Here is a 19,274-nt window from a genome sequence, read left to right as displayed (position 1 = left end):
GGGTGATGAGTCGGTTTGGTGAAATGGGTCAGTTTTTGGTCATGAGTCTGTTTGGGGTGGTTCTTCGGTTTGGGATGATGCGTCAGTTTGGGGCGATGAGTCAGTTTGGGGTGATTATTCGGTTTTGGGTGATGGGTCAATATGGGGTGATGAGTCAGTTTGGGGTGATAGTTCAATTTGCGGTGATGAGTCAGTTTGTGGGTGATGCGTCAGTTAAGGGTGATGGGTCTGTTTAGGGTCATGGGTTAATTTGGGGTGCTGATTACTTTGGGGTGAAGATTCAATTTGGGGTGATGGTTCAGTTTGGGGTGATGCGTTAGTTTTGTGTGATGCGTCAGTTTGGGGCGATGAATCAGTTTGGGGTGATGAGTTAATTTGCGATGTTGGGTCAGTTTGGGGTGATGGGTCAATTCGGGATGACTAGTCAGTTTGGAGTGATGAGTCAGTTTTGGTGATGGGTCAGTTTGGGATGATGGGTCACTATGGTGTGATGAGTCAGTTTGGGGTGATGGGTCATTTTGGGGTGATGGGTCAGTTTGGGGTCATGAGTCAGTTTGAGTGATGAGTCAATTTGTGGTGATGGGTCAGTTTCGGGTGATGAATCAGTTTGGGCTGATGAGTCAGTTTGCGATGTTGGGTCAGTTTGGGGTGATGAGTCACTTTGGAGTGATGAGTCAGTTTTTGGTGATAATCATTTTGGGGTAATGGGTCAAAATGGGGTGATGAGTCAGTTTGTGGTGATGAGTCAATTATGCGTGATGGGTCAGTTTGGGGTGATGAATCAGTTTGGGGTGAAGGGTCAGTTTGGGATGATGAGTCATTGGGGAGATGCGTCAGTTTGGGATGATGAGTCAGTTTGGATCGATTGGTCGGTTTGGGGTGATGGGTCAGTTTGTGTTGATGAGTCAGTTTGGAGGGATGAGTATGTTTTTGGTGATAAGTCAGTTTGGGGTGATGGGTTAGTTTTTGGTGAAGATACACTTTGGGGTGATGGGTAAGCTTCGGGTGATGAATCAGTTTGTGGTGATGGGTCAGTTTGCGGTGATGGGTCAGTCGAGTCTGATGAGTCAGTTTGGGGTGATTGGTCAATTTGGGGTGATTGGTCAGTTTGGGGTAATGAGTCAGTTTGGAGTGATGGGTCAGTTTTTGATCATAGGTCAGTTTGGGTTAATGAATCCGTTTGTGGTGATGAGTCAGTTTGGGGTGATGAGTCATTGGGGAGATGCGTCAGTTTGGGATGATGAGTCAGTTTGGATCGATAGGTCGGTTTGGGGTGATGGGTCAGTTCGTGTTGATGAGTCAGTTTGGAGGGATGAGTATGTTTTTGGTGATAATTCAGTTTGGGGTGATGGGTTACTTTGGGGTGATGGTTCAGTTTGGGGTGGTGGATTATTTCAGGGTGATGGGCTAATTTGGAGTGATGGGTCAGTTTGTGGGTGATGAGTCGGTTTGGTGAAATGGGTCAGTTTTTGGTCATGATTCTGTTTGGGTGGTGCTTCAGTTTGGGATGATGCGTCAGTTTGGGGCGATGAGTCAGTTTGGGGTGATTATTCGGTTTTGGGTGATAGGTCAATATGGGGTGATGAATCAGTTTGGGGTGATTGTTCAATTTGGGGTGATGAGTCAGTTTGTGGGTGATGCGTCAATTTAGGGTGATGTGTCAGTTTGGGGTGAAGAGTTAGTTTGGAGTGATGAGTCAGTTTTTGGTGATGGGTCAGTTTGCGGTGATGGTTCAGTCGGGTCTGATGAGTCAGTTTGGGGTGATTGGTCAATTTGGGGTGATTGGTCAGTTTGGGGTAATGAGTCAGTTTGGAGTGATGGGTCAGTTTTTGGTCATAGGTCAGTTTGGGTTAATGAGTCCGTTTGTGGTGATGAGTCAGTTTGGGGTGATGGGTCAGTTTGTGGAGGTGTGTCAGTTTGGGGTGATGAGTCTGTATGGGTTGATGGGTCAGTTTGGGGTGATGGGTCAGTTTGGGGTGATGAGTCAATTTGGAGTGATATGTCAGTTTTTGGTGAAGAGACACTTTGGGGTGATGGGTAAGCTTAGGGTGATGAATCAGTTTGTGGTGATGGGTCAGTTTGCGGTGATGGGTCAGTCGAGTCTGATGAGTCAGTTTGGGGTGATTGGTCAATTTGGGGTGATTGGTCAGTTTGGGGTAATGAGTCAGTTTGGAGTGATGGGTCAGTTTTTGGTCATAGGTCAGTTTGGGTTAATGAATCCGTTTGTGGTGATGAGTCAGTTTGGATTGATGGGTCAGTTTGGGGTGATGGATCAGTTTGGAGTGATGTGTCAGTTTGGAGTGATGAGTCAGTTTTTGGTGAAGAGACAATTTGGGGTGATGGGTAAGCTTAGGGTGATGAATCAGTTTGTGGTGATGGGTCTGTTTGGGATGATGAGTCAGTGCGGAGATGTGTCAGTTTGGGATGATGTGTCAGTTTGGGTTGATTGGTCAGTTTGGGGTGATGGGTCACTTTCGGGTGATGAGTCAGTTTGGAGAGATGAGTATGTTTTTAGTGATGAGTCAGGTTGGGTTGATGGGTCAGTATGGGGTGAAGAGTCAATTTAGAGTGATGGGTCATTTTGGGGTGATGAGTACATTTTGGGTGATGGGTCAGTTTTGGGGGATGGGTTAGTTTGGGGTGCTGATTACTTTGGGGTGAAGTTTCAATTTGGGGTGATGGTTCAGTTTGGGGTGATGCGTCAGGTTTGTGTCATGCGTCAGTTTTGGGCGATGAGTCAGTTTGGGGTGATGAGTCAGTTTGGGGTGATGGGTCATTTTGGGGTGATGGGTCAGTTTGGGGTAATGAGTCAGTTTGCGATGTTGGGTCAGTTTGGGGTGATGAGTCGCTTTGGAGTGATGAGTCAGTTTTTGGTGATAATCATTTTGGGGTAATGGGTCAAAATGGGGTGATGAGTCAGTTTGTGGTGATGAGTCAATTATGCGTGATGGGTCAGTTTGGGGTGATGAATCAGTTTGGGGTGAAGGGTCAGTTTGGGATGATGAGTCATTGGGGAGATGCGTCAGTTTGGGATGATGAGTCAGTTTGGATCGATTGGTCGGTTTGGGGTGATGGGTCAGTTTGTGTTGATGAGTCAGTTTGGAGGGATGAGTATGTTTTTGGTGATAAGTCAGTTTGGGGTGATGGGTTAGATTTTGGTGAAGAGACACTTTGGGGTGATGGGTAAGCTTCGGGTGATGAATCAGTTTGTGGTGATGGGTCAGTTTGCGGTGATGGGTCAGTCGAGTCTGATGAGTCAGTTTGGGGTGATTGGTCAATTTGGGGTGATTGGTCAGATTGGGGTAATGAGTCAGTTTGGAGTGATGGGTCAGTTTTTGGTCATAGGTCAGTTTGGGTTAATGAATCCGTTTGTGGTGATGAGTCAGTTTGGGGTGATGAGTCATTGGGGAGATGAGTCATTGGGGAGATGCGTCAGTTTGGGATGATGAGTCAGTTTGGATCGATAGGTCGGTTTGAGGCGATGGGTCAGTTCGTGTTGATGAGTCAGTTTGGATGGATGAGTATGTTTTTGGTGATAAGTCAGTTTGGGGTGATGTATTACTTTGGGGTGATGGTTCAGTTTGGGGTGGTGGATTAGTTCAGGGTGATGGGCTAGTTTGGAGTGATGGATCAGTTTGTGGGTGATGAGTCGGTTTGGTGAAATGGGTCAGTTTTTGGTCATGATTCTGTTTGGGGTGGTGCTTCAGTTTGGGATGATGCGTCAGTTTGGGGCGATGAGTCAGTTTGGGGTGATTATTCGGTTTTGGGTGATAGGTCAATATGGGGTGATGAATCAGTTTGGGGTGATTGTTCAATTTGGGGTGATGAGTCAGTTTGTGGGTGAAGCGTCAGTTTAGGGTGATGTGTCAGTTTGGGGTGAAGAGTTAGTTTGGAGTGATGAGTCAGTTTTTGGTGATGGATCAGTTTGCGGTGATGGGTCATTCGGGTCTGATGAGTCAGTTTGGGGTGATTGGTCAATTTGGGGTGATTGGTCAGTTTGGGGTAATGAGTCAGTTTGGAGTGATGGGTCAGTTTTTGGTCATAGGTCAGTTTCGGTTAATGAGTCCGTTTGTGGTGATGAGTCAGTTTGGGGTGATGGGTCAGTTTGTGGAGGTGCGTCAGTTTGGGGTGATGGGTCTGTATGGGTTGATGGGTCAGTTTGGGGTGATGGGTCAGTTTGGGGTGATGAGTCAATTTGGAGTGATAATGTCAGTTTTTGGTGAAGAGACACTTTGGGGTGATGGGTAAGCTTAGGGTGATGAATCAGTTTGTGGTGATGGGTCAGTTTGTGGTGATGGGTCAGTCGAGTCTGATGAGTCAGTTTGGGGTGATTGGTCAATTTGGGGTGATTGGTCAGTTTGGGGTAATGAGTCAGTTTGGAGTGATGAGTCAGTTTTTGGTGAAGAGACAATTTGGGGTGATGGGTAAGCTTAGGGTGATAAATCAGTTTGGCGTGATGGGTCACTATGGTGTGATGAGTCAGTTTGGGGTGATGGGTCATTTTGGGGTGATGAGTCAGTGGGGAGATGCGTCGGTTTGGGGTGATGTGTCAGTTTGGGGTGGTGAGTCAGTGGGGAGATGCGTCGGTTTGGGGTGATGTGTCAGTTTGGGGTGATGCGTCAGTTTGGGGCGATGAGTCAGTCTGTGGTGATGAGCCAGTTTGGGGTGATGTGTCAGTTTGCGGTGATGGGTCAGTTTGGGGTGATGGGTCAGTTTGTGGGTGCAGAGTCGGTTTCGTGAAATGTGTCAAATTTTTGGTTGTGAATCTGTTTGGGGTGAAGAGTCAGTTTGGCTTGATGGGTCAGTTTGGGGAGATGAATCAGTTTGGGGTGATGGGACAGTTTGCGGTGATGGATCAGTTTGGGGTGATGGGTCAGTTTGGGGTGATGGGTCAATTTGGGTTGATGGGTCAGTTTGGGGTAATGAGTCAGTTTGGAGTGAGGGGACAGTTTGGGGTGATCAGTCAGTTTGGGGTGATGGTTCAGTTTGGGGTGATGGGTCAGCTTGGGGTGATGGGTCAGTTTGGAGTGATGGGTCAGTTTATGGTGATGGGCCAGTTTGGGGTGATGGTTCAGTTTGTGGGTGATGAGTCGGTTTGGTGAAATGTGTCAATTTTTGGTTATTAGTCTGTTTGGGGTGCTGCGTCAGTTTGGGGTGATGAGTGAGTTTGGGGTGATGGGTCAGGTTGGGGTGATGAGTCAGTTTGGAGAGATGAGTCAGTTTTTGGTGATGAGTCATTTTGGGGTAATGGGTCAGTATGGGGTGATGAGTCAGTTTGTGGTGATGAGTCAATTATGGATGATTGGTCAGTTTGGGTCGAAGAGTCAGTTTGGGGTGATGGTTCAGTTTGGGGAGATGGATGAGTTTGGGATGATGGGACAGTTTGGGGTGAAGAGTCAGTTTGGAGTGATGTGACAGTTTGGGGTGAAGAGTCAGTTTGGAGCGATGAGTCCGTTTTTGGTGATGGATCAGTTTAGGGTGATGGGTCAGTCGGGTGTGATGAGTCAGTTTGGGGTAATGGGACAATTTGGGGTGACGGGTCAGTTTGGGGCAATGCGTCAGTTTGGAGTGATGGGTCAGTTTGTGGGGATCAATCGGTTTGGTGAAATTGGTCAGTTTTTGGTCATGAGTCTGTTTGGGGTGGTGCTTCAGTTTGGGGTGATGCGTCAGTTTGGGGAGATGGATCAGTTTGGGGTGATGGGTCAGTTTGCGGTGATGGATCAGTTTGGGGTGATGAGTCAATTATGGATGATGGGTCAGTTTGGGGTGAAGAGTCAGTTTGGGGTGATGGGTCAGTTTGGGGAGTTGGATCAGTTTGGGATGATGGGACAGTTTGGGGTGAAGAGTCAGTTTGGACAGATGGGACAGTTTGGGGTGAAGCTTCAGTATGGAGTAATGAGTCAGTTTTTGGTGATGGATCAGTTTGGGGTGATGGGTCAATCGGCTGTGATGAGTCAGTTTGGGGTAATGAGTCCGTTTGAAGTTATGTGTCAGTTTTTGGTCATGGGTCAGTTTGGGTTAATGGGTCAGTTGTTGTGATGAGTCAGTTTGGGGTGATGGGTCAATTTGTGGAGGTGCGTCAGTTTGGGGGATGAGTCTCTTTGGATTGATGGGTCAGTTTGGTGTGATGAGTCAGTTTGGGGTGATGGGTCAGTTTGTGCGTAATGAGTCGGTTTGGTGAAATGTGTCAATTATTGGTTATGAGTCTGTTTGTGGTGATGAGTGAGTTTGGGGTGATGGGTCAGTTGGGGTGATGAGTAAGTTTGGAGTGATGAGTCAGTTTTTGGTGATGAGTCATTTTGGGTAAAAGGATCAGTATGGGGTGATGAGTCAGTTTTGGTGATGAGTCAATTATGGATGATGGGTCAGTTTTGGGTGAAGAGTCAGTTTGGGGTGATGGGTCAGTTTGGGGAGATGGATCAGTTTTGGCTGATTGGTCAGTTTGCGGTGATGGATCAGTTTGGGGTGATCGGTCAGTTTGGGTTGATGGGTTAGTTTGGAGCAATGAGTCAGTTTGGAGTGATGGGTCAGTTTTTGGACATGAGTCAATTTGGGTTAATGGGTCAGTTTGTGGTGATGGATCAATTTGGGGTGATGGGTCCGTCAGGTGTGATGAGTCAGTTTGGGGAGATGGATCAGTTTGGGGTGATGGGTCAGTTTGCATGATGGATCAGTTTGGGGTGATGGGTCAATTTGGGGTGATGGGACAGTTTGGGGTACTGAGTCAGTTTGGAGTGATTGGTCAGTTTGGGGTGATGAGTCAGTTTGGGGTGATGGTTCAGTTTGGGGTGATGGGACAGCTTGGGGTGATGGATCAGTTTGGGGTGTTGGTTCAGTTTGTGGGTGATGAGTCGGTTTGGTGAAATGTGTCAATTTTTGGTTATGGGTCTGTTTGGGGTGGTGCGTCAGTTTGGGGTGATGACTGAGTTTGGGGTGATGGGTCAGTTTGGGGTGATGAGTCAGTTTGCAGCGATGAGTCAGTTTTTGGTGATGAGTCATTTTGGGGTAATGGGTCAGTATGGGGTGATTAGTCAGTTTTTTGGTGATGAGTCAATTATGGATGATGGGTCAGTTTGGGGTGAAGAGTCAGTTTGGGGTGATGGGTCAGTTTGGGGAGTTGGATCAGTTTGGGATGATGGGACAGTTTGGGGTGAAGAGTCAGTTTGGACTGATGGGACAGTTTGGGGTGAAGCTTCAGTTTGGAGTAATGAGTCAGTTTTTGGTGATGGATCAGTTTGGGGTGATGGGTCAATCGGGTGGAATGAGTCAGTTTGGGGTGATGGGTCAATTTGGAGAGATGGGTCAGTTTGGGGTAATGAGTCCGTTTGGAGTTATGAGTCAGTTTTTGGTCATGGGTCAGTTTGGGTTAATGGGTCAGTTGTTGTGATGAGTCAGTTTGGGGTGATGGGTCAGTTTGTGGAGGTGCGTCAGTTTTGGGGATGAGTCTCTTTGGATTGATGGGTCAGTTTGGTGTGATGGGTCAGTTTGGGGTGATGGGTCAGTTTGTGGGTAATGAGTCGGTTTGGTGAAATGTGTCAATTATTGGTTATGAGTCTGTTTGGGGTGGTGCGTCAGTTTGGGGTTATGAGTGAGTTTGGGGTGATGGGTCAGTTTGGGGTGATGAGTCAGTTTGGAGTGATGAGTCAGTTTTTGGTGATGAGTCATTTTGGGTAAATGGATCAGTATGGGGTGATGAGTCAGTTTTGGTGATGAGTCAATTATGGATGATGGGTCAGTTTGGGGTGAAGAGTCAGTTTGGGTGATGGGTCAGTTTGGGGAGATGGATCAGTTTGGGGTGATGGGTCAGTTTGCGGTGATGGATCAGTTTGGGGTGATGGGTCAGTTTGGGGTGATAGGACAGTTTGGGGTGAAGAGTCAGTTTGGAGTGACGAGTCAGTTTCGGTGTTGGATCAGTTTGGGGTGATGGATCAGTCGGGTGTGATGAGTCAGTTTGGGGTGATGGGTTAATTTGGGGTGATGGGTCAGTTTGGGGTAATGAGTCAGTTTGGAGTGATGTGTCAGTTTTTGGACATGAGTCAATTTGGGTTAATGGGTCAGTTTGTGGTGATGAATCAGTTTGGGGTGATGGGTCAGATTGGGGTGTTGGGTCAGATTGGGGTGATGGGTCAGTTTAGAGTGCTGAGTCATTTTTGGAGGTGAGACAGTTTGGGAAGTTGGGTTAATTTGGGATAATGGGTCAGTTTGTGTGTAGGATCAGTTTGGGGTGATGAGTCAATTTTGGGGTGATGGTTCAGTTTGGGGTGATGTGTCTGTTTGGGGAGTAGGGTCAGTTTGGGGTGATGGGTCAGTTTGTGCTTGATGGGTCAGTTTGGGTGATGGTTTAGTTTGGCATGATGAGTCAGTAAGTGTGGGGGTCAGTTTGGGATCATGAATCAGTTTAGACTGATGGCTCAGCTTGGGATGATGGGTCAATTTGGGGTGATGAATCAGTTTGGAGTGATGAGTATGTTTTTGGTGATGTGTCAATTTGGTGTGATGGGTCTGTTTGGGATGATGAGTCAGTTTGGAGTGATGCACCAGTTTTTTGTGATGGGTCAGTTTGGTGAATGGGTCAGTTTGTGGTGATGACTCAATTAGGGGTGATGGGTCAGTTTGTGGTGTTACGTCCGTTTGGGGTGATGAGTCTGTTTGGGTTGATGTGTCAGTTTGGCGTGATGAGTCAGTTTGGAGTGATGAGTCAGTTTTTAGTGAAGAGTCACTTTGGGATGATGTGTCAGTTTGGGGTGATGTGTCAGTTTGGGGTGATGCGTCAGTTTAGGGCGATGAGTCAGTTTTTGGTGAAGAATCAGTTTGTGCTGATGGGTCAGTTTGTGGTGATGAGTCAGTTTGGTGTGCTAGGTCAATTTGGGGTGATGGGCCAGTTTGGGATGATGAGTCAGATTGGGGTGTTGGGTCAGTTTGTGGTGATGAGTCAGTTTGGCGTGATATGCCAATAGGAAGTGATGGGTCAGTTTGGGATGATGAGTCAGATTGGGGTGGTGCGTCAGTTAGGGTGATGGGTCAGTTAGGGTGATGGGTTATTTTGGGGTGCTGATTACTTTGGGGTGAAGATTCAATTTGGGGTGATGGTTCAGTTTGGGGTGATGCGTCAGTTTTGGTTTGATACGCCAGTTTGGAGCCATGAGTCAATTCGTGGTGATGAGTCAGTTTGCGGTGATGGGTCAGTTTGGGGTGATGGGTCAGTTTGTGGGTGAAGAGTCGGTTTCGTGAAATGTGTCAAATTTTTGGTTGTGAATCTGTTTGGGGTGGTGCGTCACTTTGGGGTGATGAGTCAGTTTGGGGTTATGGGTCAGTTTGGGGTAGTGGGTCAGTGTGGGATGTTGAGTCAGTTTGTGGTGATGAGTGAATTATGGATGATGGGTCACTTTGGGGTGAAGAGTCAGTTTGGCTTGATGGGTAAGTTTGGGGAGATGAATCAGTTTGGGGTGATGGGACAGTTTGCGGTGATGGATCAATTTGGGGTGATGGGTCAGTTTGGGATGATGGGTCAATTTGGGGTGATGGGTAAGTTTGGGGTAATGAGTCAGTTTGGAGTGAGGGGACAGTTTGGGGTGATCAGTCAGTTTGGGGTGATGGTTCAGTTTGGGGTGATGGGTCAGCTTGGGGTGATGGGTCAGTTTGGGGTGATGGTTCAGTTTGTGGCTGATAAGTCGGTTTGGTGAAATTTGTCAATTTTTGGTTATTAGTCTGTTTGGGGTGGTGCGTCAGTTTGGTGTGATGAGTGAGTTTGGGGTGATGGCTCAGGTTGGGGTGATGAGTCAGTTTGGAGAGATGAGTCAGTTTTTGGCGATGAGTCATTTTGGGGTAATGGGTCAGTATGGGGTGATGAGTCAGTTTGTGGTGATGAGTCAATTATGGATGATGGGTCAGTTTGGGGTGAAGAGTCAGTTTGGGGTGATGGTTCAGTTTGGGGAGATGGATGAGTTTGGGATGATGGGACAGGTTGGGGTGAAGAGTCAGTTTGGAGTGATGTGACAGTTTGGGGTGAAGAGTCAGTTTGGAGCGATGATTCCGTTTTTGGTGATGGATCAGTTTGGGGTGAAGGGTCAGTCGGGTGTGATGAGTCAGTGTGGGGTAATGGGTCAATTTGGGGTGACGGTTCAGTTTGGGGCAATGCGTCAGTTTGGTGTGATGGGTCAGTTTGTGGGGATGAATCGGTTTGGTGAAATGGGTCAGTTTTTGGTCATGAGTCTGTTTGGGGTGGTGCTTCAGTTTGGGATGATGCGTCAGTTTGTGGAGATGGATCAGTTTGGGGTGATGGGTCAATTTGCGGTGATGGATCAGTTTGGGGTGATGAGTCAATTATGGATGATGGGTCAGTTTGGGGTGAAGAGTCAGTTTTGGGTGATGGGTCAGTTTGGAGAGTTGGATCAGTTTGGGATGATGGGACAGTTTGGGGTGAAGAGTCAGTTTGGACAGATGGGACAGTTTGGGGTGAAGCTTCAGTATGGAGTAATGAGTCAGTTTTTGGTGATGGATCAGTTTGGGGTGATGGGTAAATCGGGTGTGATGAGTCAGTTTGGGGTGATGGGTCAATTTGGTGTGATGGGTCAGTTTGGGGTAATGAGTCCGTTTGGAGTTATGGGTCAGTTTTTGGTCATGGGTCAGTTTGGGTTAATGGGTCAGTTGTTGTGATGAGTCAGTTTGGGGTGATGGGTCAGTTTGTGGAGGTGCGTCAGTTTGGGGGATGAGTCTCTTTGGATTGATGGGTCAGTTTGGTGTGATGGGTCAGTTTGGGGTGATGGGTCAGTTTGTGGGTAATGAGTCGGTTTGGTGAAATGTGTCAATTATTGGTTATGAGTCTGTTTGGGGTGGTGCGTCAGTTTGTGATGATGAGTGAGTTTGGGGTGATGGGTCAGTTGGGGTGATGAGTAAGTTTGGAGTGATGAGTCAGTTTTTGGTGATGAGTCATTTTGGGTAAATGGATCAGTATGGGGTGATGAGTCAGTTTTGGTGATGAGTCAATTATGAATGATGGGTCAGTTTGGGGTGAAGAGTCAGTTTGGGGTGATGGGTCAGTTTGGGGAGATGGATCAGTTTCGGGTGATGGGTCAGTTTGCGGTGATGTATCAGTTTGGGGTGATCGGTCAATTTGGGGTGATAGGACAGTTTGGGGTGAAGAGTCAGTTTGGAGTGGCGAGTCAGTTTTTGGTGATGGATCAGTTTGGTGTGATGGATCAGTCGGGTGTGATGAGTCAGTTTGGGTTGATGGCTCAGTTTGGGATGATGGGTCAATTTGGGGTGATGAATCAATTTGGAGTGATGCGTCAGTTTTTTGTGATGGGTCAGTTTGGGTTAATGGGTCAGTTTCTGGTGATGAGTCAATTTGGGGTGATGGGTCATTTTGTGGTGGTGCGTCCGTTTGGGGTGATGAGTTTGTTTGGGATGATGGGTCAGTTTGACGTGATGGGTCAGTTTGGGGTGATGAGTCAGTTTGGAGTGAAGAGTCACTTTTTGGTGAACAGTCACTTTGGGGTGATGTGTCACTTTTGGGTGATGAGTCAGTTTAGGATGATGCGTCAGTTTAGGGCGATGAGTCAGTTTTTAGTGAAGAATCATTCTTTGGTGATGGGTCATTTTGTGTTGATGAGTCAGTTTGGCGTGGTGAGTCAATTTGGGGTGATGGGTCAGTTTGGGGTGATGAGTCAGATTGTGGTGGTGCGTCAGTTTGGGGTGATGAGTCAGTTTGGGGTGGTGGGTCAGATTGGGGTGATGGGTCAGTTTAGAGTGCTGAGTCATTTCTGGAGGTGAGACAGTTTGGGGTGATGGGTTAATTTGGGATAATGGGTCAGTTTGTGTGTAGGATCAGTTTGGGGCGATGAGTCAATTTGGGGTGATGGTTCAGTTTGGGGTGATGTGTCTGTTTGGGGAGTAGGGTCAGTTTGGGGTGATGGGTCAGTTTGTGCTTGATGGGTCAGTTTGGGTGATGTTTAGTTTGGCATGAGGGGTCAGTAAGTGTGGGGGTCAGTTTGGGATGATGAAACAGTTTAGATTGATGGCTCAGCTTGGGATGATGGGTCAATTTGGGGTGGTGAATCAGTTTGGAGTGATGAGTATGTTTTTGGTGATGTGTCAATTTGGTGTGATGGGTCTGTTTGGGATGATGAGTCAGTTTGGAGTGATGCACCAGTTTTTTGTGATGGGTCAGTTTGGTGAAAGGGTCAGTTTATGGTGATGGTTCAGTTTGTGGTGATGGGTCAGTTTAGGGTGATGAGTCAGTTTGTGGTGATGAGTCAGTTTGGGGTGATGGTTCATTTTGGGGTGATGAGTCAGATGCAGTGATGAGTCCGTTTTTGGTGATGAGTCATTTTGGGGTAATGGGTCAGTATGGGGTGAAGAGTCAGTTTGTGGTGATGAATCAATTATGGGTGATGGGTCAGTTTGGGGGGATGGGTCAGTTTGTGGTGATGAGTCAATTTTGTGTGATGGGACAATTTGGGGTGATGGATCAGTTTGGCGTGATGAATCAGTTTGGGGTGATTGTTCAGTTTTGGGCGATGAGTCAGTTTGTGGTGATGAGTCAATTTGGGGTGATGGTTCAGTTTGAGGTGATGGGTCAGCTTGGGGTGATTGGTCAGTTTGGGGTGATGCGTCAGTTTTGTGTGATGCGTCAGTTTTGGGCGATGAGTCAGTTTGGGGTGATGAGTCAGTTTGCGGTGATGGGTCAGTTTGGGGTGATGGGTCAATTTGGGATGAATAGTCAGTTTGGAATGATGAGTCAATTTTTGGTGATGGGTCAGTTTGGCGTGATGGGTCACTATGGTGTGATGAGTCAGTTTATCGTGATGAGTCAATTTGGGGTGATGGGTCAGTTTGTGGTGGTGCATCAATTATGCGTGATGGGTCAGTTTGGGATGATGAGTCAGTTTTTGGTGATGGGTCAGTTTATGGTGATGAGTCAGTTTTGGGTGATGGGACAATTTGGCGTGATGTGTCAGTTTAGGGTGATGGCTCAGTTTGGGTTGATGGGTCAGTTTGGGGTGATGAGTCAGTAGGGAGATGCGTCACTTTTGGATGATGAGTCAATTTGTGTTGATTGGTCAGTTTGGGGTGATGCGTCAGTTTGGGGTGATGAGTCAGTTTCGGGTGATGGGTCAGTTTGAGGTGATGGGTCAGCTTGGGGTGATGGGTCAGTTTTGGGTGATGGGCCAATTTTGGGTGATGGGTCAGTTTGTGGGTGATGAGTCGGTTTGGTGAAATGGGTAAATTTTTGGTCATGAGTCTGTTTGGGGTGGTGCGTCAGTTTGGGGTGATGAGTCAGTTTGGGGTGATGGTTCAGTTTGAGGTGATGAGTCATTTTGGGGTGATGGGTCAGTTTTTGTGATGGGTCAGTTTGGGTTAATGGGTCAGTTTGTGGAGATGAGTCAATTTGTGGTGATGGGTCAGTTTGTGAGGATGCGTAAGTTTGGGGTGATCGGTCAGTTTTGGGTGATGAGTCAGTTTGGAGTGAAGAGTCAGTTTTTGGTGAAGAATCATTTTGGGGTGATGGGTCAGTTTGTGGTGAGGAGTAAATTTTGGGTGATAAGGACAATTTGGGGTGATGGATCAGTTTGGGGTGATGAATCAGTTTGGGGTGATGGTTCAGTTTTGGGCGATGAGTCAGTTTGCGGTGATGAGTCAATTTGGGGTGATGGTTCAGTTTGAGGTGATGGGTCAGCTTGGGGTGATTGGTCAGTTTAGGGTGATGGGCCAGTTTTGGGTGATGCGTCAGTTTGGGACGATGAATCTGTTTGGGCTGATGAGTCAGTTTGCGATGTTTGGTCAGTTTGGGGTGATGAGTCACTTTGGAGTGATGAGTCAGTTTTTGGTGATAATCATTTTGGGGTAATGGGTCAAAATGGGGTGATGAGTCAGTTTGTGGTGATGAGTCAATTATGCGTGATGGGTCAGTTTGGGATGATGAGTCAGTTTTTGGTGATGGGTCAGTTTATGGTGATTGGTCAGTTTTGGGTGAGGGGACAATTTGGGGTGATGGGTCAGTTTAGGGTGATGGCTCAGTTTGGGGTGATGGGTCAGTTTGGGGTGATGAGTCAGTGGGGAGATGCGTCAGTTTGGGATGATGAGTCAATTTGTGTTGATTGGTAAGTTTGGGGTGATGCGTCAGTTTGGTGTGATGAGTCAGTTTCGGGTGATAGGTCAGTTTAGGTGATAGGTTACTTTGGGGTGCTGATTACTTTGGGGTGTAGATTCAATTTGGGGTGATGGGTCAGATTGAAGCGATGAGTCAGTTTTTGGTATTGAATCAGTTTGGGATGATGTTTCAGTTTGAGGTGATGGGTCAGCTTGGGGTGATGGGTCAGTTTGGGGTGATGGGTCAGTTTAGGGTGATGGGCCAGTTTTAGGTGATGGGTCAGTTTGTGGGTGATGAGTCGGTTTGGTGAAATGGGTAAATTTTGTGGTCATGAATCTGTTTGGGGTGGTGCGTCAATTTGGGGTGATGAGTCAGTTTGGGATGATGGTTCAGTTTGGGGTGATGAGTCATTTTGGGCTGATAAGTCAGTTTTTGTGATGGGTCAGTTTGGGTTAATTCGTCAGTTTGTGGTGATGAGTCAATTTGTGGTGATGCGTCAGTTTGTGATGGTGCGTAAGTTTGGGGTGATGAGTCAATTTGGAGTGAAGAGTCAGTTTTTGGTGAAGAATAACTTTGGGGTGATGGGTCAGTTTGTGGTGATGAGTCAATTTTGGGTGATGGGACAATTTGGGGTGATGGATCAGTTTGGGGTGATGAATCAGTTTGGGGTGATGGGTCAGTTTGGGGCGATGAGTAAGTTTGTGGTGATGATTCAATTTGGGGTGATGGTTCAGTTGGAGGTGATGGGTCAGCTTGGTGTGATGGGTCAGTTTGGGATGATGGGTCAGTTTAGGGTGATGGGCCAGTTTTGGGTGATGGGTCAGTTTATGCGTGATGAGTCGGTTTGATGAAATGGTAAAATTTTTGGTCATGAGTCTGTTTGGGGTCGTGCGCCAGTTTGGGTTGATGAGTCAGTTTGGGGTGATGGGTCAGTTTGGGGTGATGAGTCAGATTGGAGTGATGAGTCAGTTTTTGGTGATGAGTCATTTTGGGGTAATGGGTCAGTATGGGGTGATGTGTCAGTTTAGGGTGATGGGTTACTTTGGGGTGATGAGTTAGTTTGGGGTGATATGTCAGTTTGGGGAGATGATTCAGTTTGGGCAGATACGTCTGTTCAGGGTGATGGTTCAGTTTCGGGTGAGTCAGTTTGGGATGATGGATCAGTTTGGGGATTTTGGGTCTTTTTGGTGCGATGTGTCATTTTGGGATAATTATTCAACTTGGTGTGATGGTTTAGTTTTGGATAATGGGTCAGTTTGTGGTGATGGTTCAATTTGTGGTGATGGGTCAGTTTGGTGTAATGAATCAGTTTGAGGTGATAATTCAGTTTGGGGTGATGAGTCAGTTGTGTGTGATGCGTCAGTTTGGGGCAATGAGTCAGTTTGTGGTGATGAGTCAGTTTGGGGTGATGGTTCAGTTTGAGCTGATGGGTCAGTTTGGGGTGATGGGTCAGTTTGGGGTGATAAGTCTGTTTGAGTGTGATGCATCAGGTTGGGGTGATGAGTCAGTTTGGGTTGATGAGTCAGTTTGGGGTGATGGTTCAGTTTAGGTTGATGGTTTAGTTTGGGTTGATGGGTCAGTTTGGGTAGATGGGTCAATTTGGGGTGATGAATCAATTTGTGGGTGATGCGGCAATCTGGGGTGATGGGTTACTTTGGATGTTGAATCAGTTTGGGGTGATGAGTAAGTTTGGGGTGATGAGTCAGTTTGGGGTGATGTTTCAGTTTGGGGAGATGGGTCAGTTTGGGGTGATGGGTCAGTTTGGGATAATGAATCAATTTGGTGTGATGGTTTAGTTTTGTGTAATGGATCAGTTTGTGGTGATGGTTCAGTTTGGGGTGATGGGTCAGTTTAGGGTGATGGTTCATTTTGGGGTGATGAGTCAGATGCAGTGATGAGTCCGTTTTTGGTGATAAGTCATTTTGGGGTAATGGGTCAGTATGGGGTGAAGAGTCAGTTTGTGGTGATGAATCAATTATGGGTGATGGGTCAGTTTGGGGGGATGGGTCAGTTTGTGGTGATGAGTCAATTTTGGGTGATGGGACAATTTGGGGTGATGGATCAGTTTGGCGTGATGAATCAGTTTGGGGTGATTGTTCAGTTTTGGGCGATGAGTCAGTTTGTGGTGATGAGTCAATTTGGGGTGATGGTTCAGTTTGAGGTGATGGGTCTGCTTGGGGTGATTGGTCAGTTTAGGGTGATGGGCCAGTTTTGGGTGATGCGTCAGTTTGCGGCGATGAATCTGTTTGGGCTGATGAGTCAGTTTGCGATGTTGGGTCAGTTTGGGGTGATGAGGCAATTTGTGGTGATGGGTCAGTTTGTGGTGGTGCGTAAGTTTGGGGTGATGGTTCAGTTTTGGGTGATGAGTCAATTTGGAGTGAAGAGTCAGTTTTTGGTGAAGAATCACTTTGGGGTGATGGGTCAGTTTGTGGTGATGTGTCAATTTTGGGTGAAGGGACAATTTGGGCTGATGGATCAGTTTGGGGTGATGAATCAGTTTGGGGTGATGGGTCAGTTTGGGACGATGAATCTGTTTGGGCTGATGAGTCAGTTTGCGATGTTTGGTCAGTTTGGGGTGATGAGTCACTTTGGAGTGATGAGTCAGTTTTTGGTGATAATCATTTTGGGGTAATGGGTCAAAATGGGGTGATGAGTCAGTTTGTGGTGATGAGTCAATTATGCGTGATGGGTCAGTTTGGGATGATGAGTCAGTTTTTGGTGATGGGTCAGTTTATGGTGATTGGTCAGTTTTGGGTGAAGGGACAATTTGGGGTGATGGGTCAGTTTAGGGTGATGGCTCAGTTTGGGGTGATGGGTCAGTTTGGGGTGATGAGTCAGTGGGGAGATGCGTCAGTTTGGGATGATGAGTCAATTTGTGTTGATTGGTAAGTTTGGGGTGATGCGTCAGTTTGGTGTGATGAGTCAGTTTCGGGTGATAGGTCAGTTTAGGTGATAGGTTACTTTGGGGTGCTGATTACTTTGGGGTGTAGATTCAATTTGGGGTGATGGGTCAGATTGAAGCGATGAGTCAGTTTTTGGTATTGAATCAGTTTGGGATGATGTTTCAGTTTGAGGTGATGGGTCAGCTTGGGGTGATGGGTCAGTTTGGGGTGATGGGTCAGTTTAGGGTGATGGGCCAGTTTTAGGTGATGGGTCAGTTTGTGGGTGATGAGTCGGTTTGGTGAAATGGGTAAATTTTGTGGTCATGAATCTGTTTGGGGTGGTGCGTCAATTTGGGGTGATGAGTCAGTTTGGGGTGATGGTTCAGTTTGGGGTGATGAGTCATTTTGGGCTGATAAGTCAGTTTTTGTGATGGGTCAGTTTGGGTTAATTCGTCAGTTTGTGGTGATGAGTCAATTTGTGGTGATGCGTCAGTTTGTGATGGTGCGTAAGTTTGGGGTGATGAGTCAATTTGGAGTGAAGAGTCAGTTTTTGGTGAAGAATAACTTTGGGGTGATGGGTCAGTTTGTGGTGATGAGTCAATTTTGGGTGATGGGACAATTTGGGGTGATGGATCAGTTTGGGGTGATGAATCAGTTTGGGGTGATGGGTCAGTTTGGGGCGATGAGTAAGTTTGTGGTGATGATTCAATTTGGGGTGATGGTTCAGTTGGAGGTGATGGGTCAGCTTGGTGTGATGGGTCAGTTTGGGGTGATGGGTCAGTTTAGGGTGATGGGCCAGTTTTGGGTGATGGGTCAGTTTATGCGTGATGAGTCGGTTTGATGAAATGGTAAAATTTTTGGTCATGAGTCTGTTTGGGGTCGTGCGCCAGTTTGGGTTGATGAGTCAGTTTGGGGTGATGGGTCAGTTTGGGGTGATGAGTCAGATTGGAGTGATGAGTCAGTTTTTGGTGATGAGTCATTTTGGGGTAATGGGTCAGTATGGGGTGATGTGTCAGTTTAGGGTGATGGGTTACTTTGGGGTGATGAGTTAGTTTGGGGTGATATGTCAGTTTGGGGAGATGATTCAGTTTGGGCAGATACGTCTGTTCAGGGTGATGGTTCAGTTTCGGGTGAGTCAGTTTGGGATGATGGATCAGTTTGGGGATTTTGGGTCTTTTTGGTGCGATGTGTCATTTTGGGATAATTATTCAACTTGGTGTGATGGTTTAGTTTTGGATAATGGGTCAGTTTGTGGTGATGGTTCAATTTGTGGTGATGGGTCAGTTTGGTGTAATGAGTCAGTTTGAGGTGATAATTCAGTTTGGGGTGATGAGTCAGTTGTGTGTGATGCGTCAGTTTGGGGCAATGAGTCAGTTTGTGGTGATGAGTCAGTTTGGGGTGATGGTTCAGTTTGAGCTGATGGGTCAGTTTGGGGTGATGGGTCAGTTTGGGGTGATAAGTCTGTTTGAGTGTGATGCATCAGGTTGGGCTGATGAGTCAGTTTGGGTTGATGAGTCAGTTTGGGGTGATGGTTCAGTTTAGGTTGATGGTTTAGTTTGGGTTGATGGGTCAGTTTGGGTAGATGGGTCAATTTGGGGTGATGAATCAATTTGTGGGTGATGCGGCAATCTGGGGTGATGGGTTACTTTGGATGTTGAATCAGTTTGGGGTGATGAGTAAGTTTGGGGTGATGAGTCAGTTTGGGGTGATGTTTCAGTTTGGGGAGATGGGTCAGTTTGGGGTGATGGGTCAGTTTGGGATAATGAATCAATTTGGTGTGATGGTTTAGTTTTGTGTAATGGATCAGTTTGTGGTGATGGTTCAGTTTGGGGTGATGGGTCAGTTTAGGGTGATGGTTCATTTTGGGGTGATGAGTCAGATGCAGTGATGAGTCCATTTTTGGTGATGAGTCATTTTGGGGTAATGGGTCAGTATGGGGTGAAGAGTCAGTTTGTGGTGATGAATCAATTATGGGTGATGGGTCAGTTTGGGGGGATGGGTCAGTTTGTGGTGATGAGTCAATTTTGGGTGATGGGACAATTTGGGGTGATGGATCAGTTTGGCTTGATGAATCAGTTTGGGGTGATTGTTCAGTTTTGGGCGATGAGTCAGTTTGTGGTGATGAGTCAATTTGGGGTGATGGTTCAGTTTGAGGTGATGGGTCTGCTTGGGGTGATTGGTCAGTTTAGGGTGATGGGCCAGTTTTGGGTGATGCGTCAGTTTGCGGCGATGAATCTGTTTGGGCTGATGAGTCAGTTTGCGATGTTGGGTCAGTTTGGGGTGATGAGGCAATTTGTGGT

This window comes from Pristiophorus japonicus, chromosome 33 (genome assembly GCF_044704955.1).
Source record: "Pristiophorus japonicus isolate sPriJap1 chromosome 33, sPriJap1.hap1, whole genome shotgun sequence".
NCBI lineage: Eukaryota > Metazoa > Chordata > Chondrichthyes > Pristiophoridae > Pristiophorus > Pristiophorus japonicus.
Note: the sequence above shows the minus strand (reverse complement) of the source record.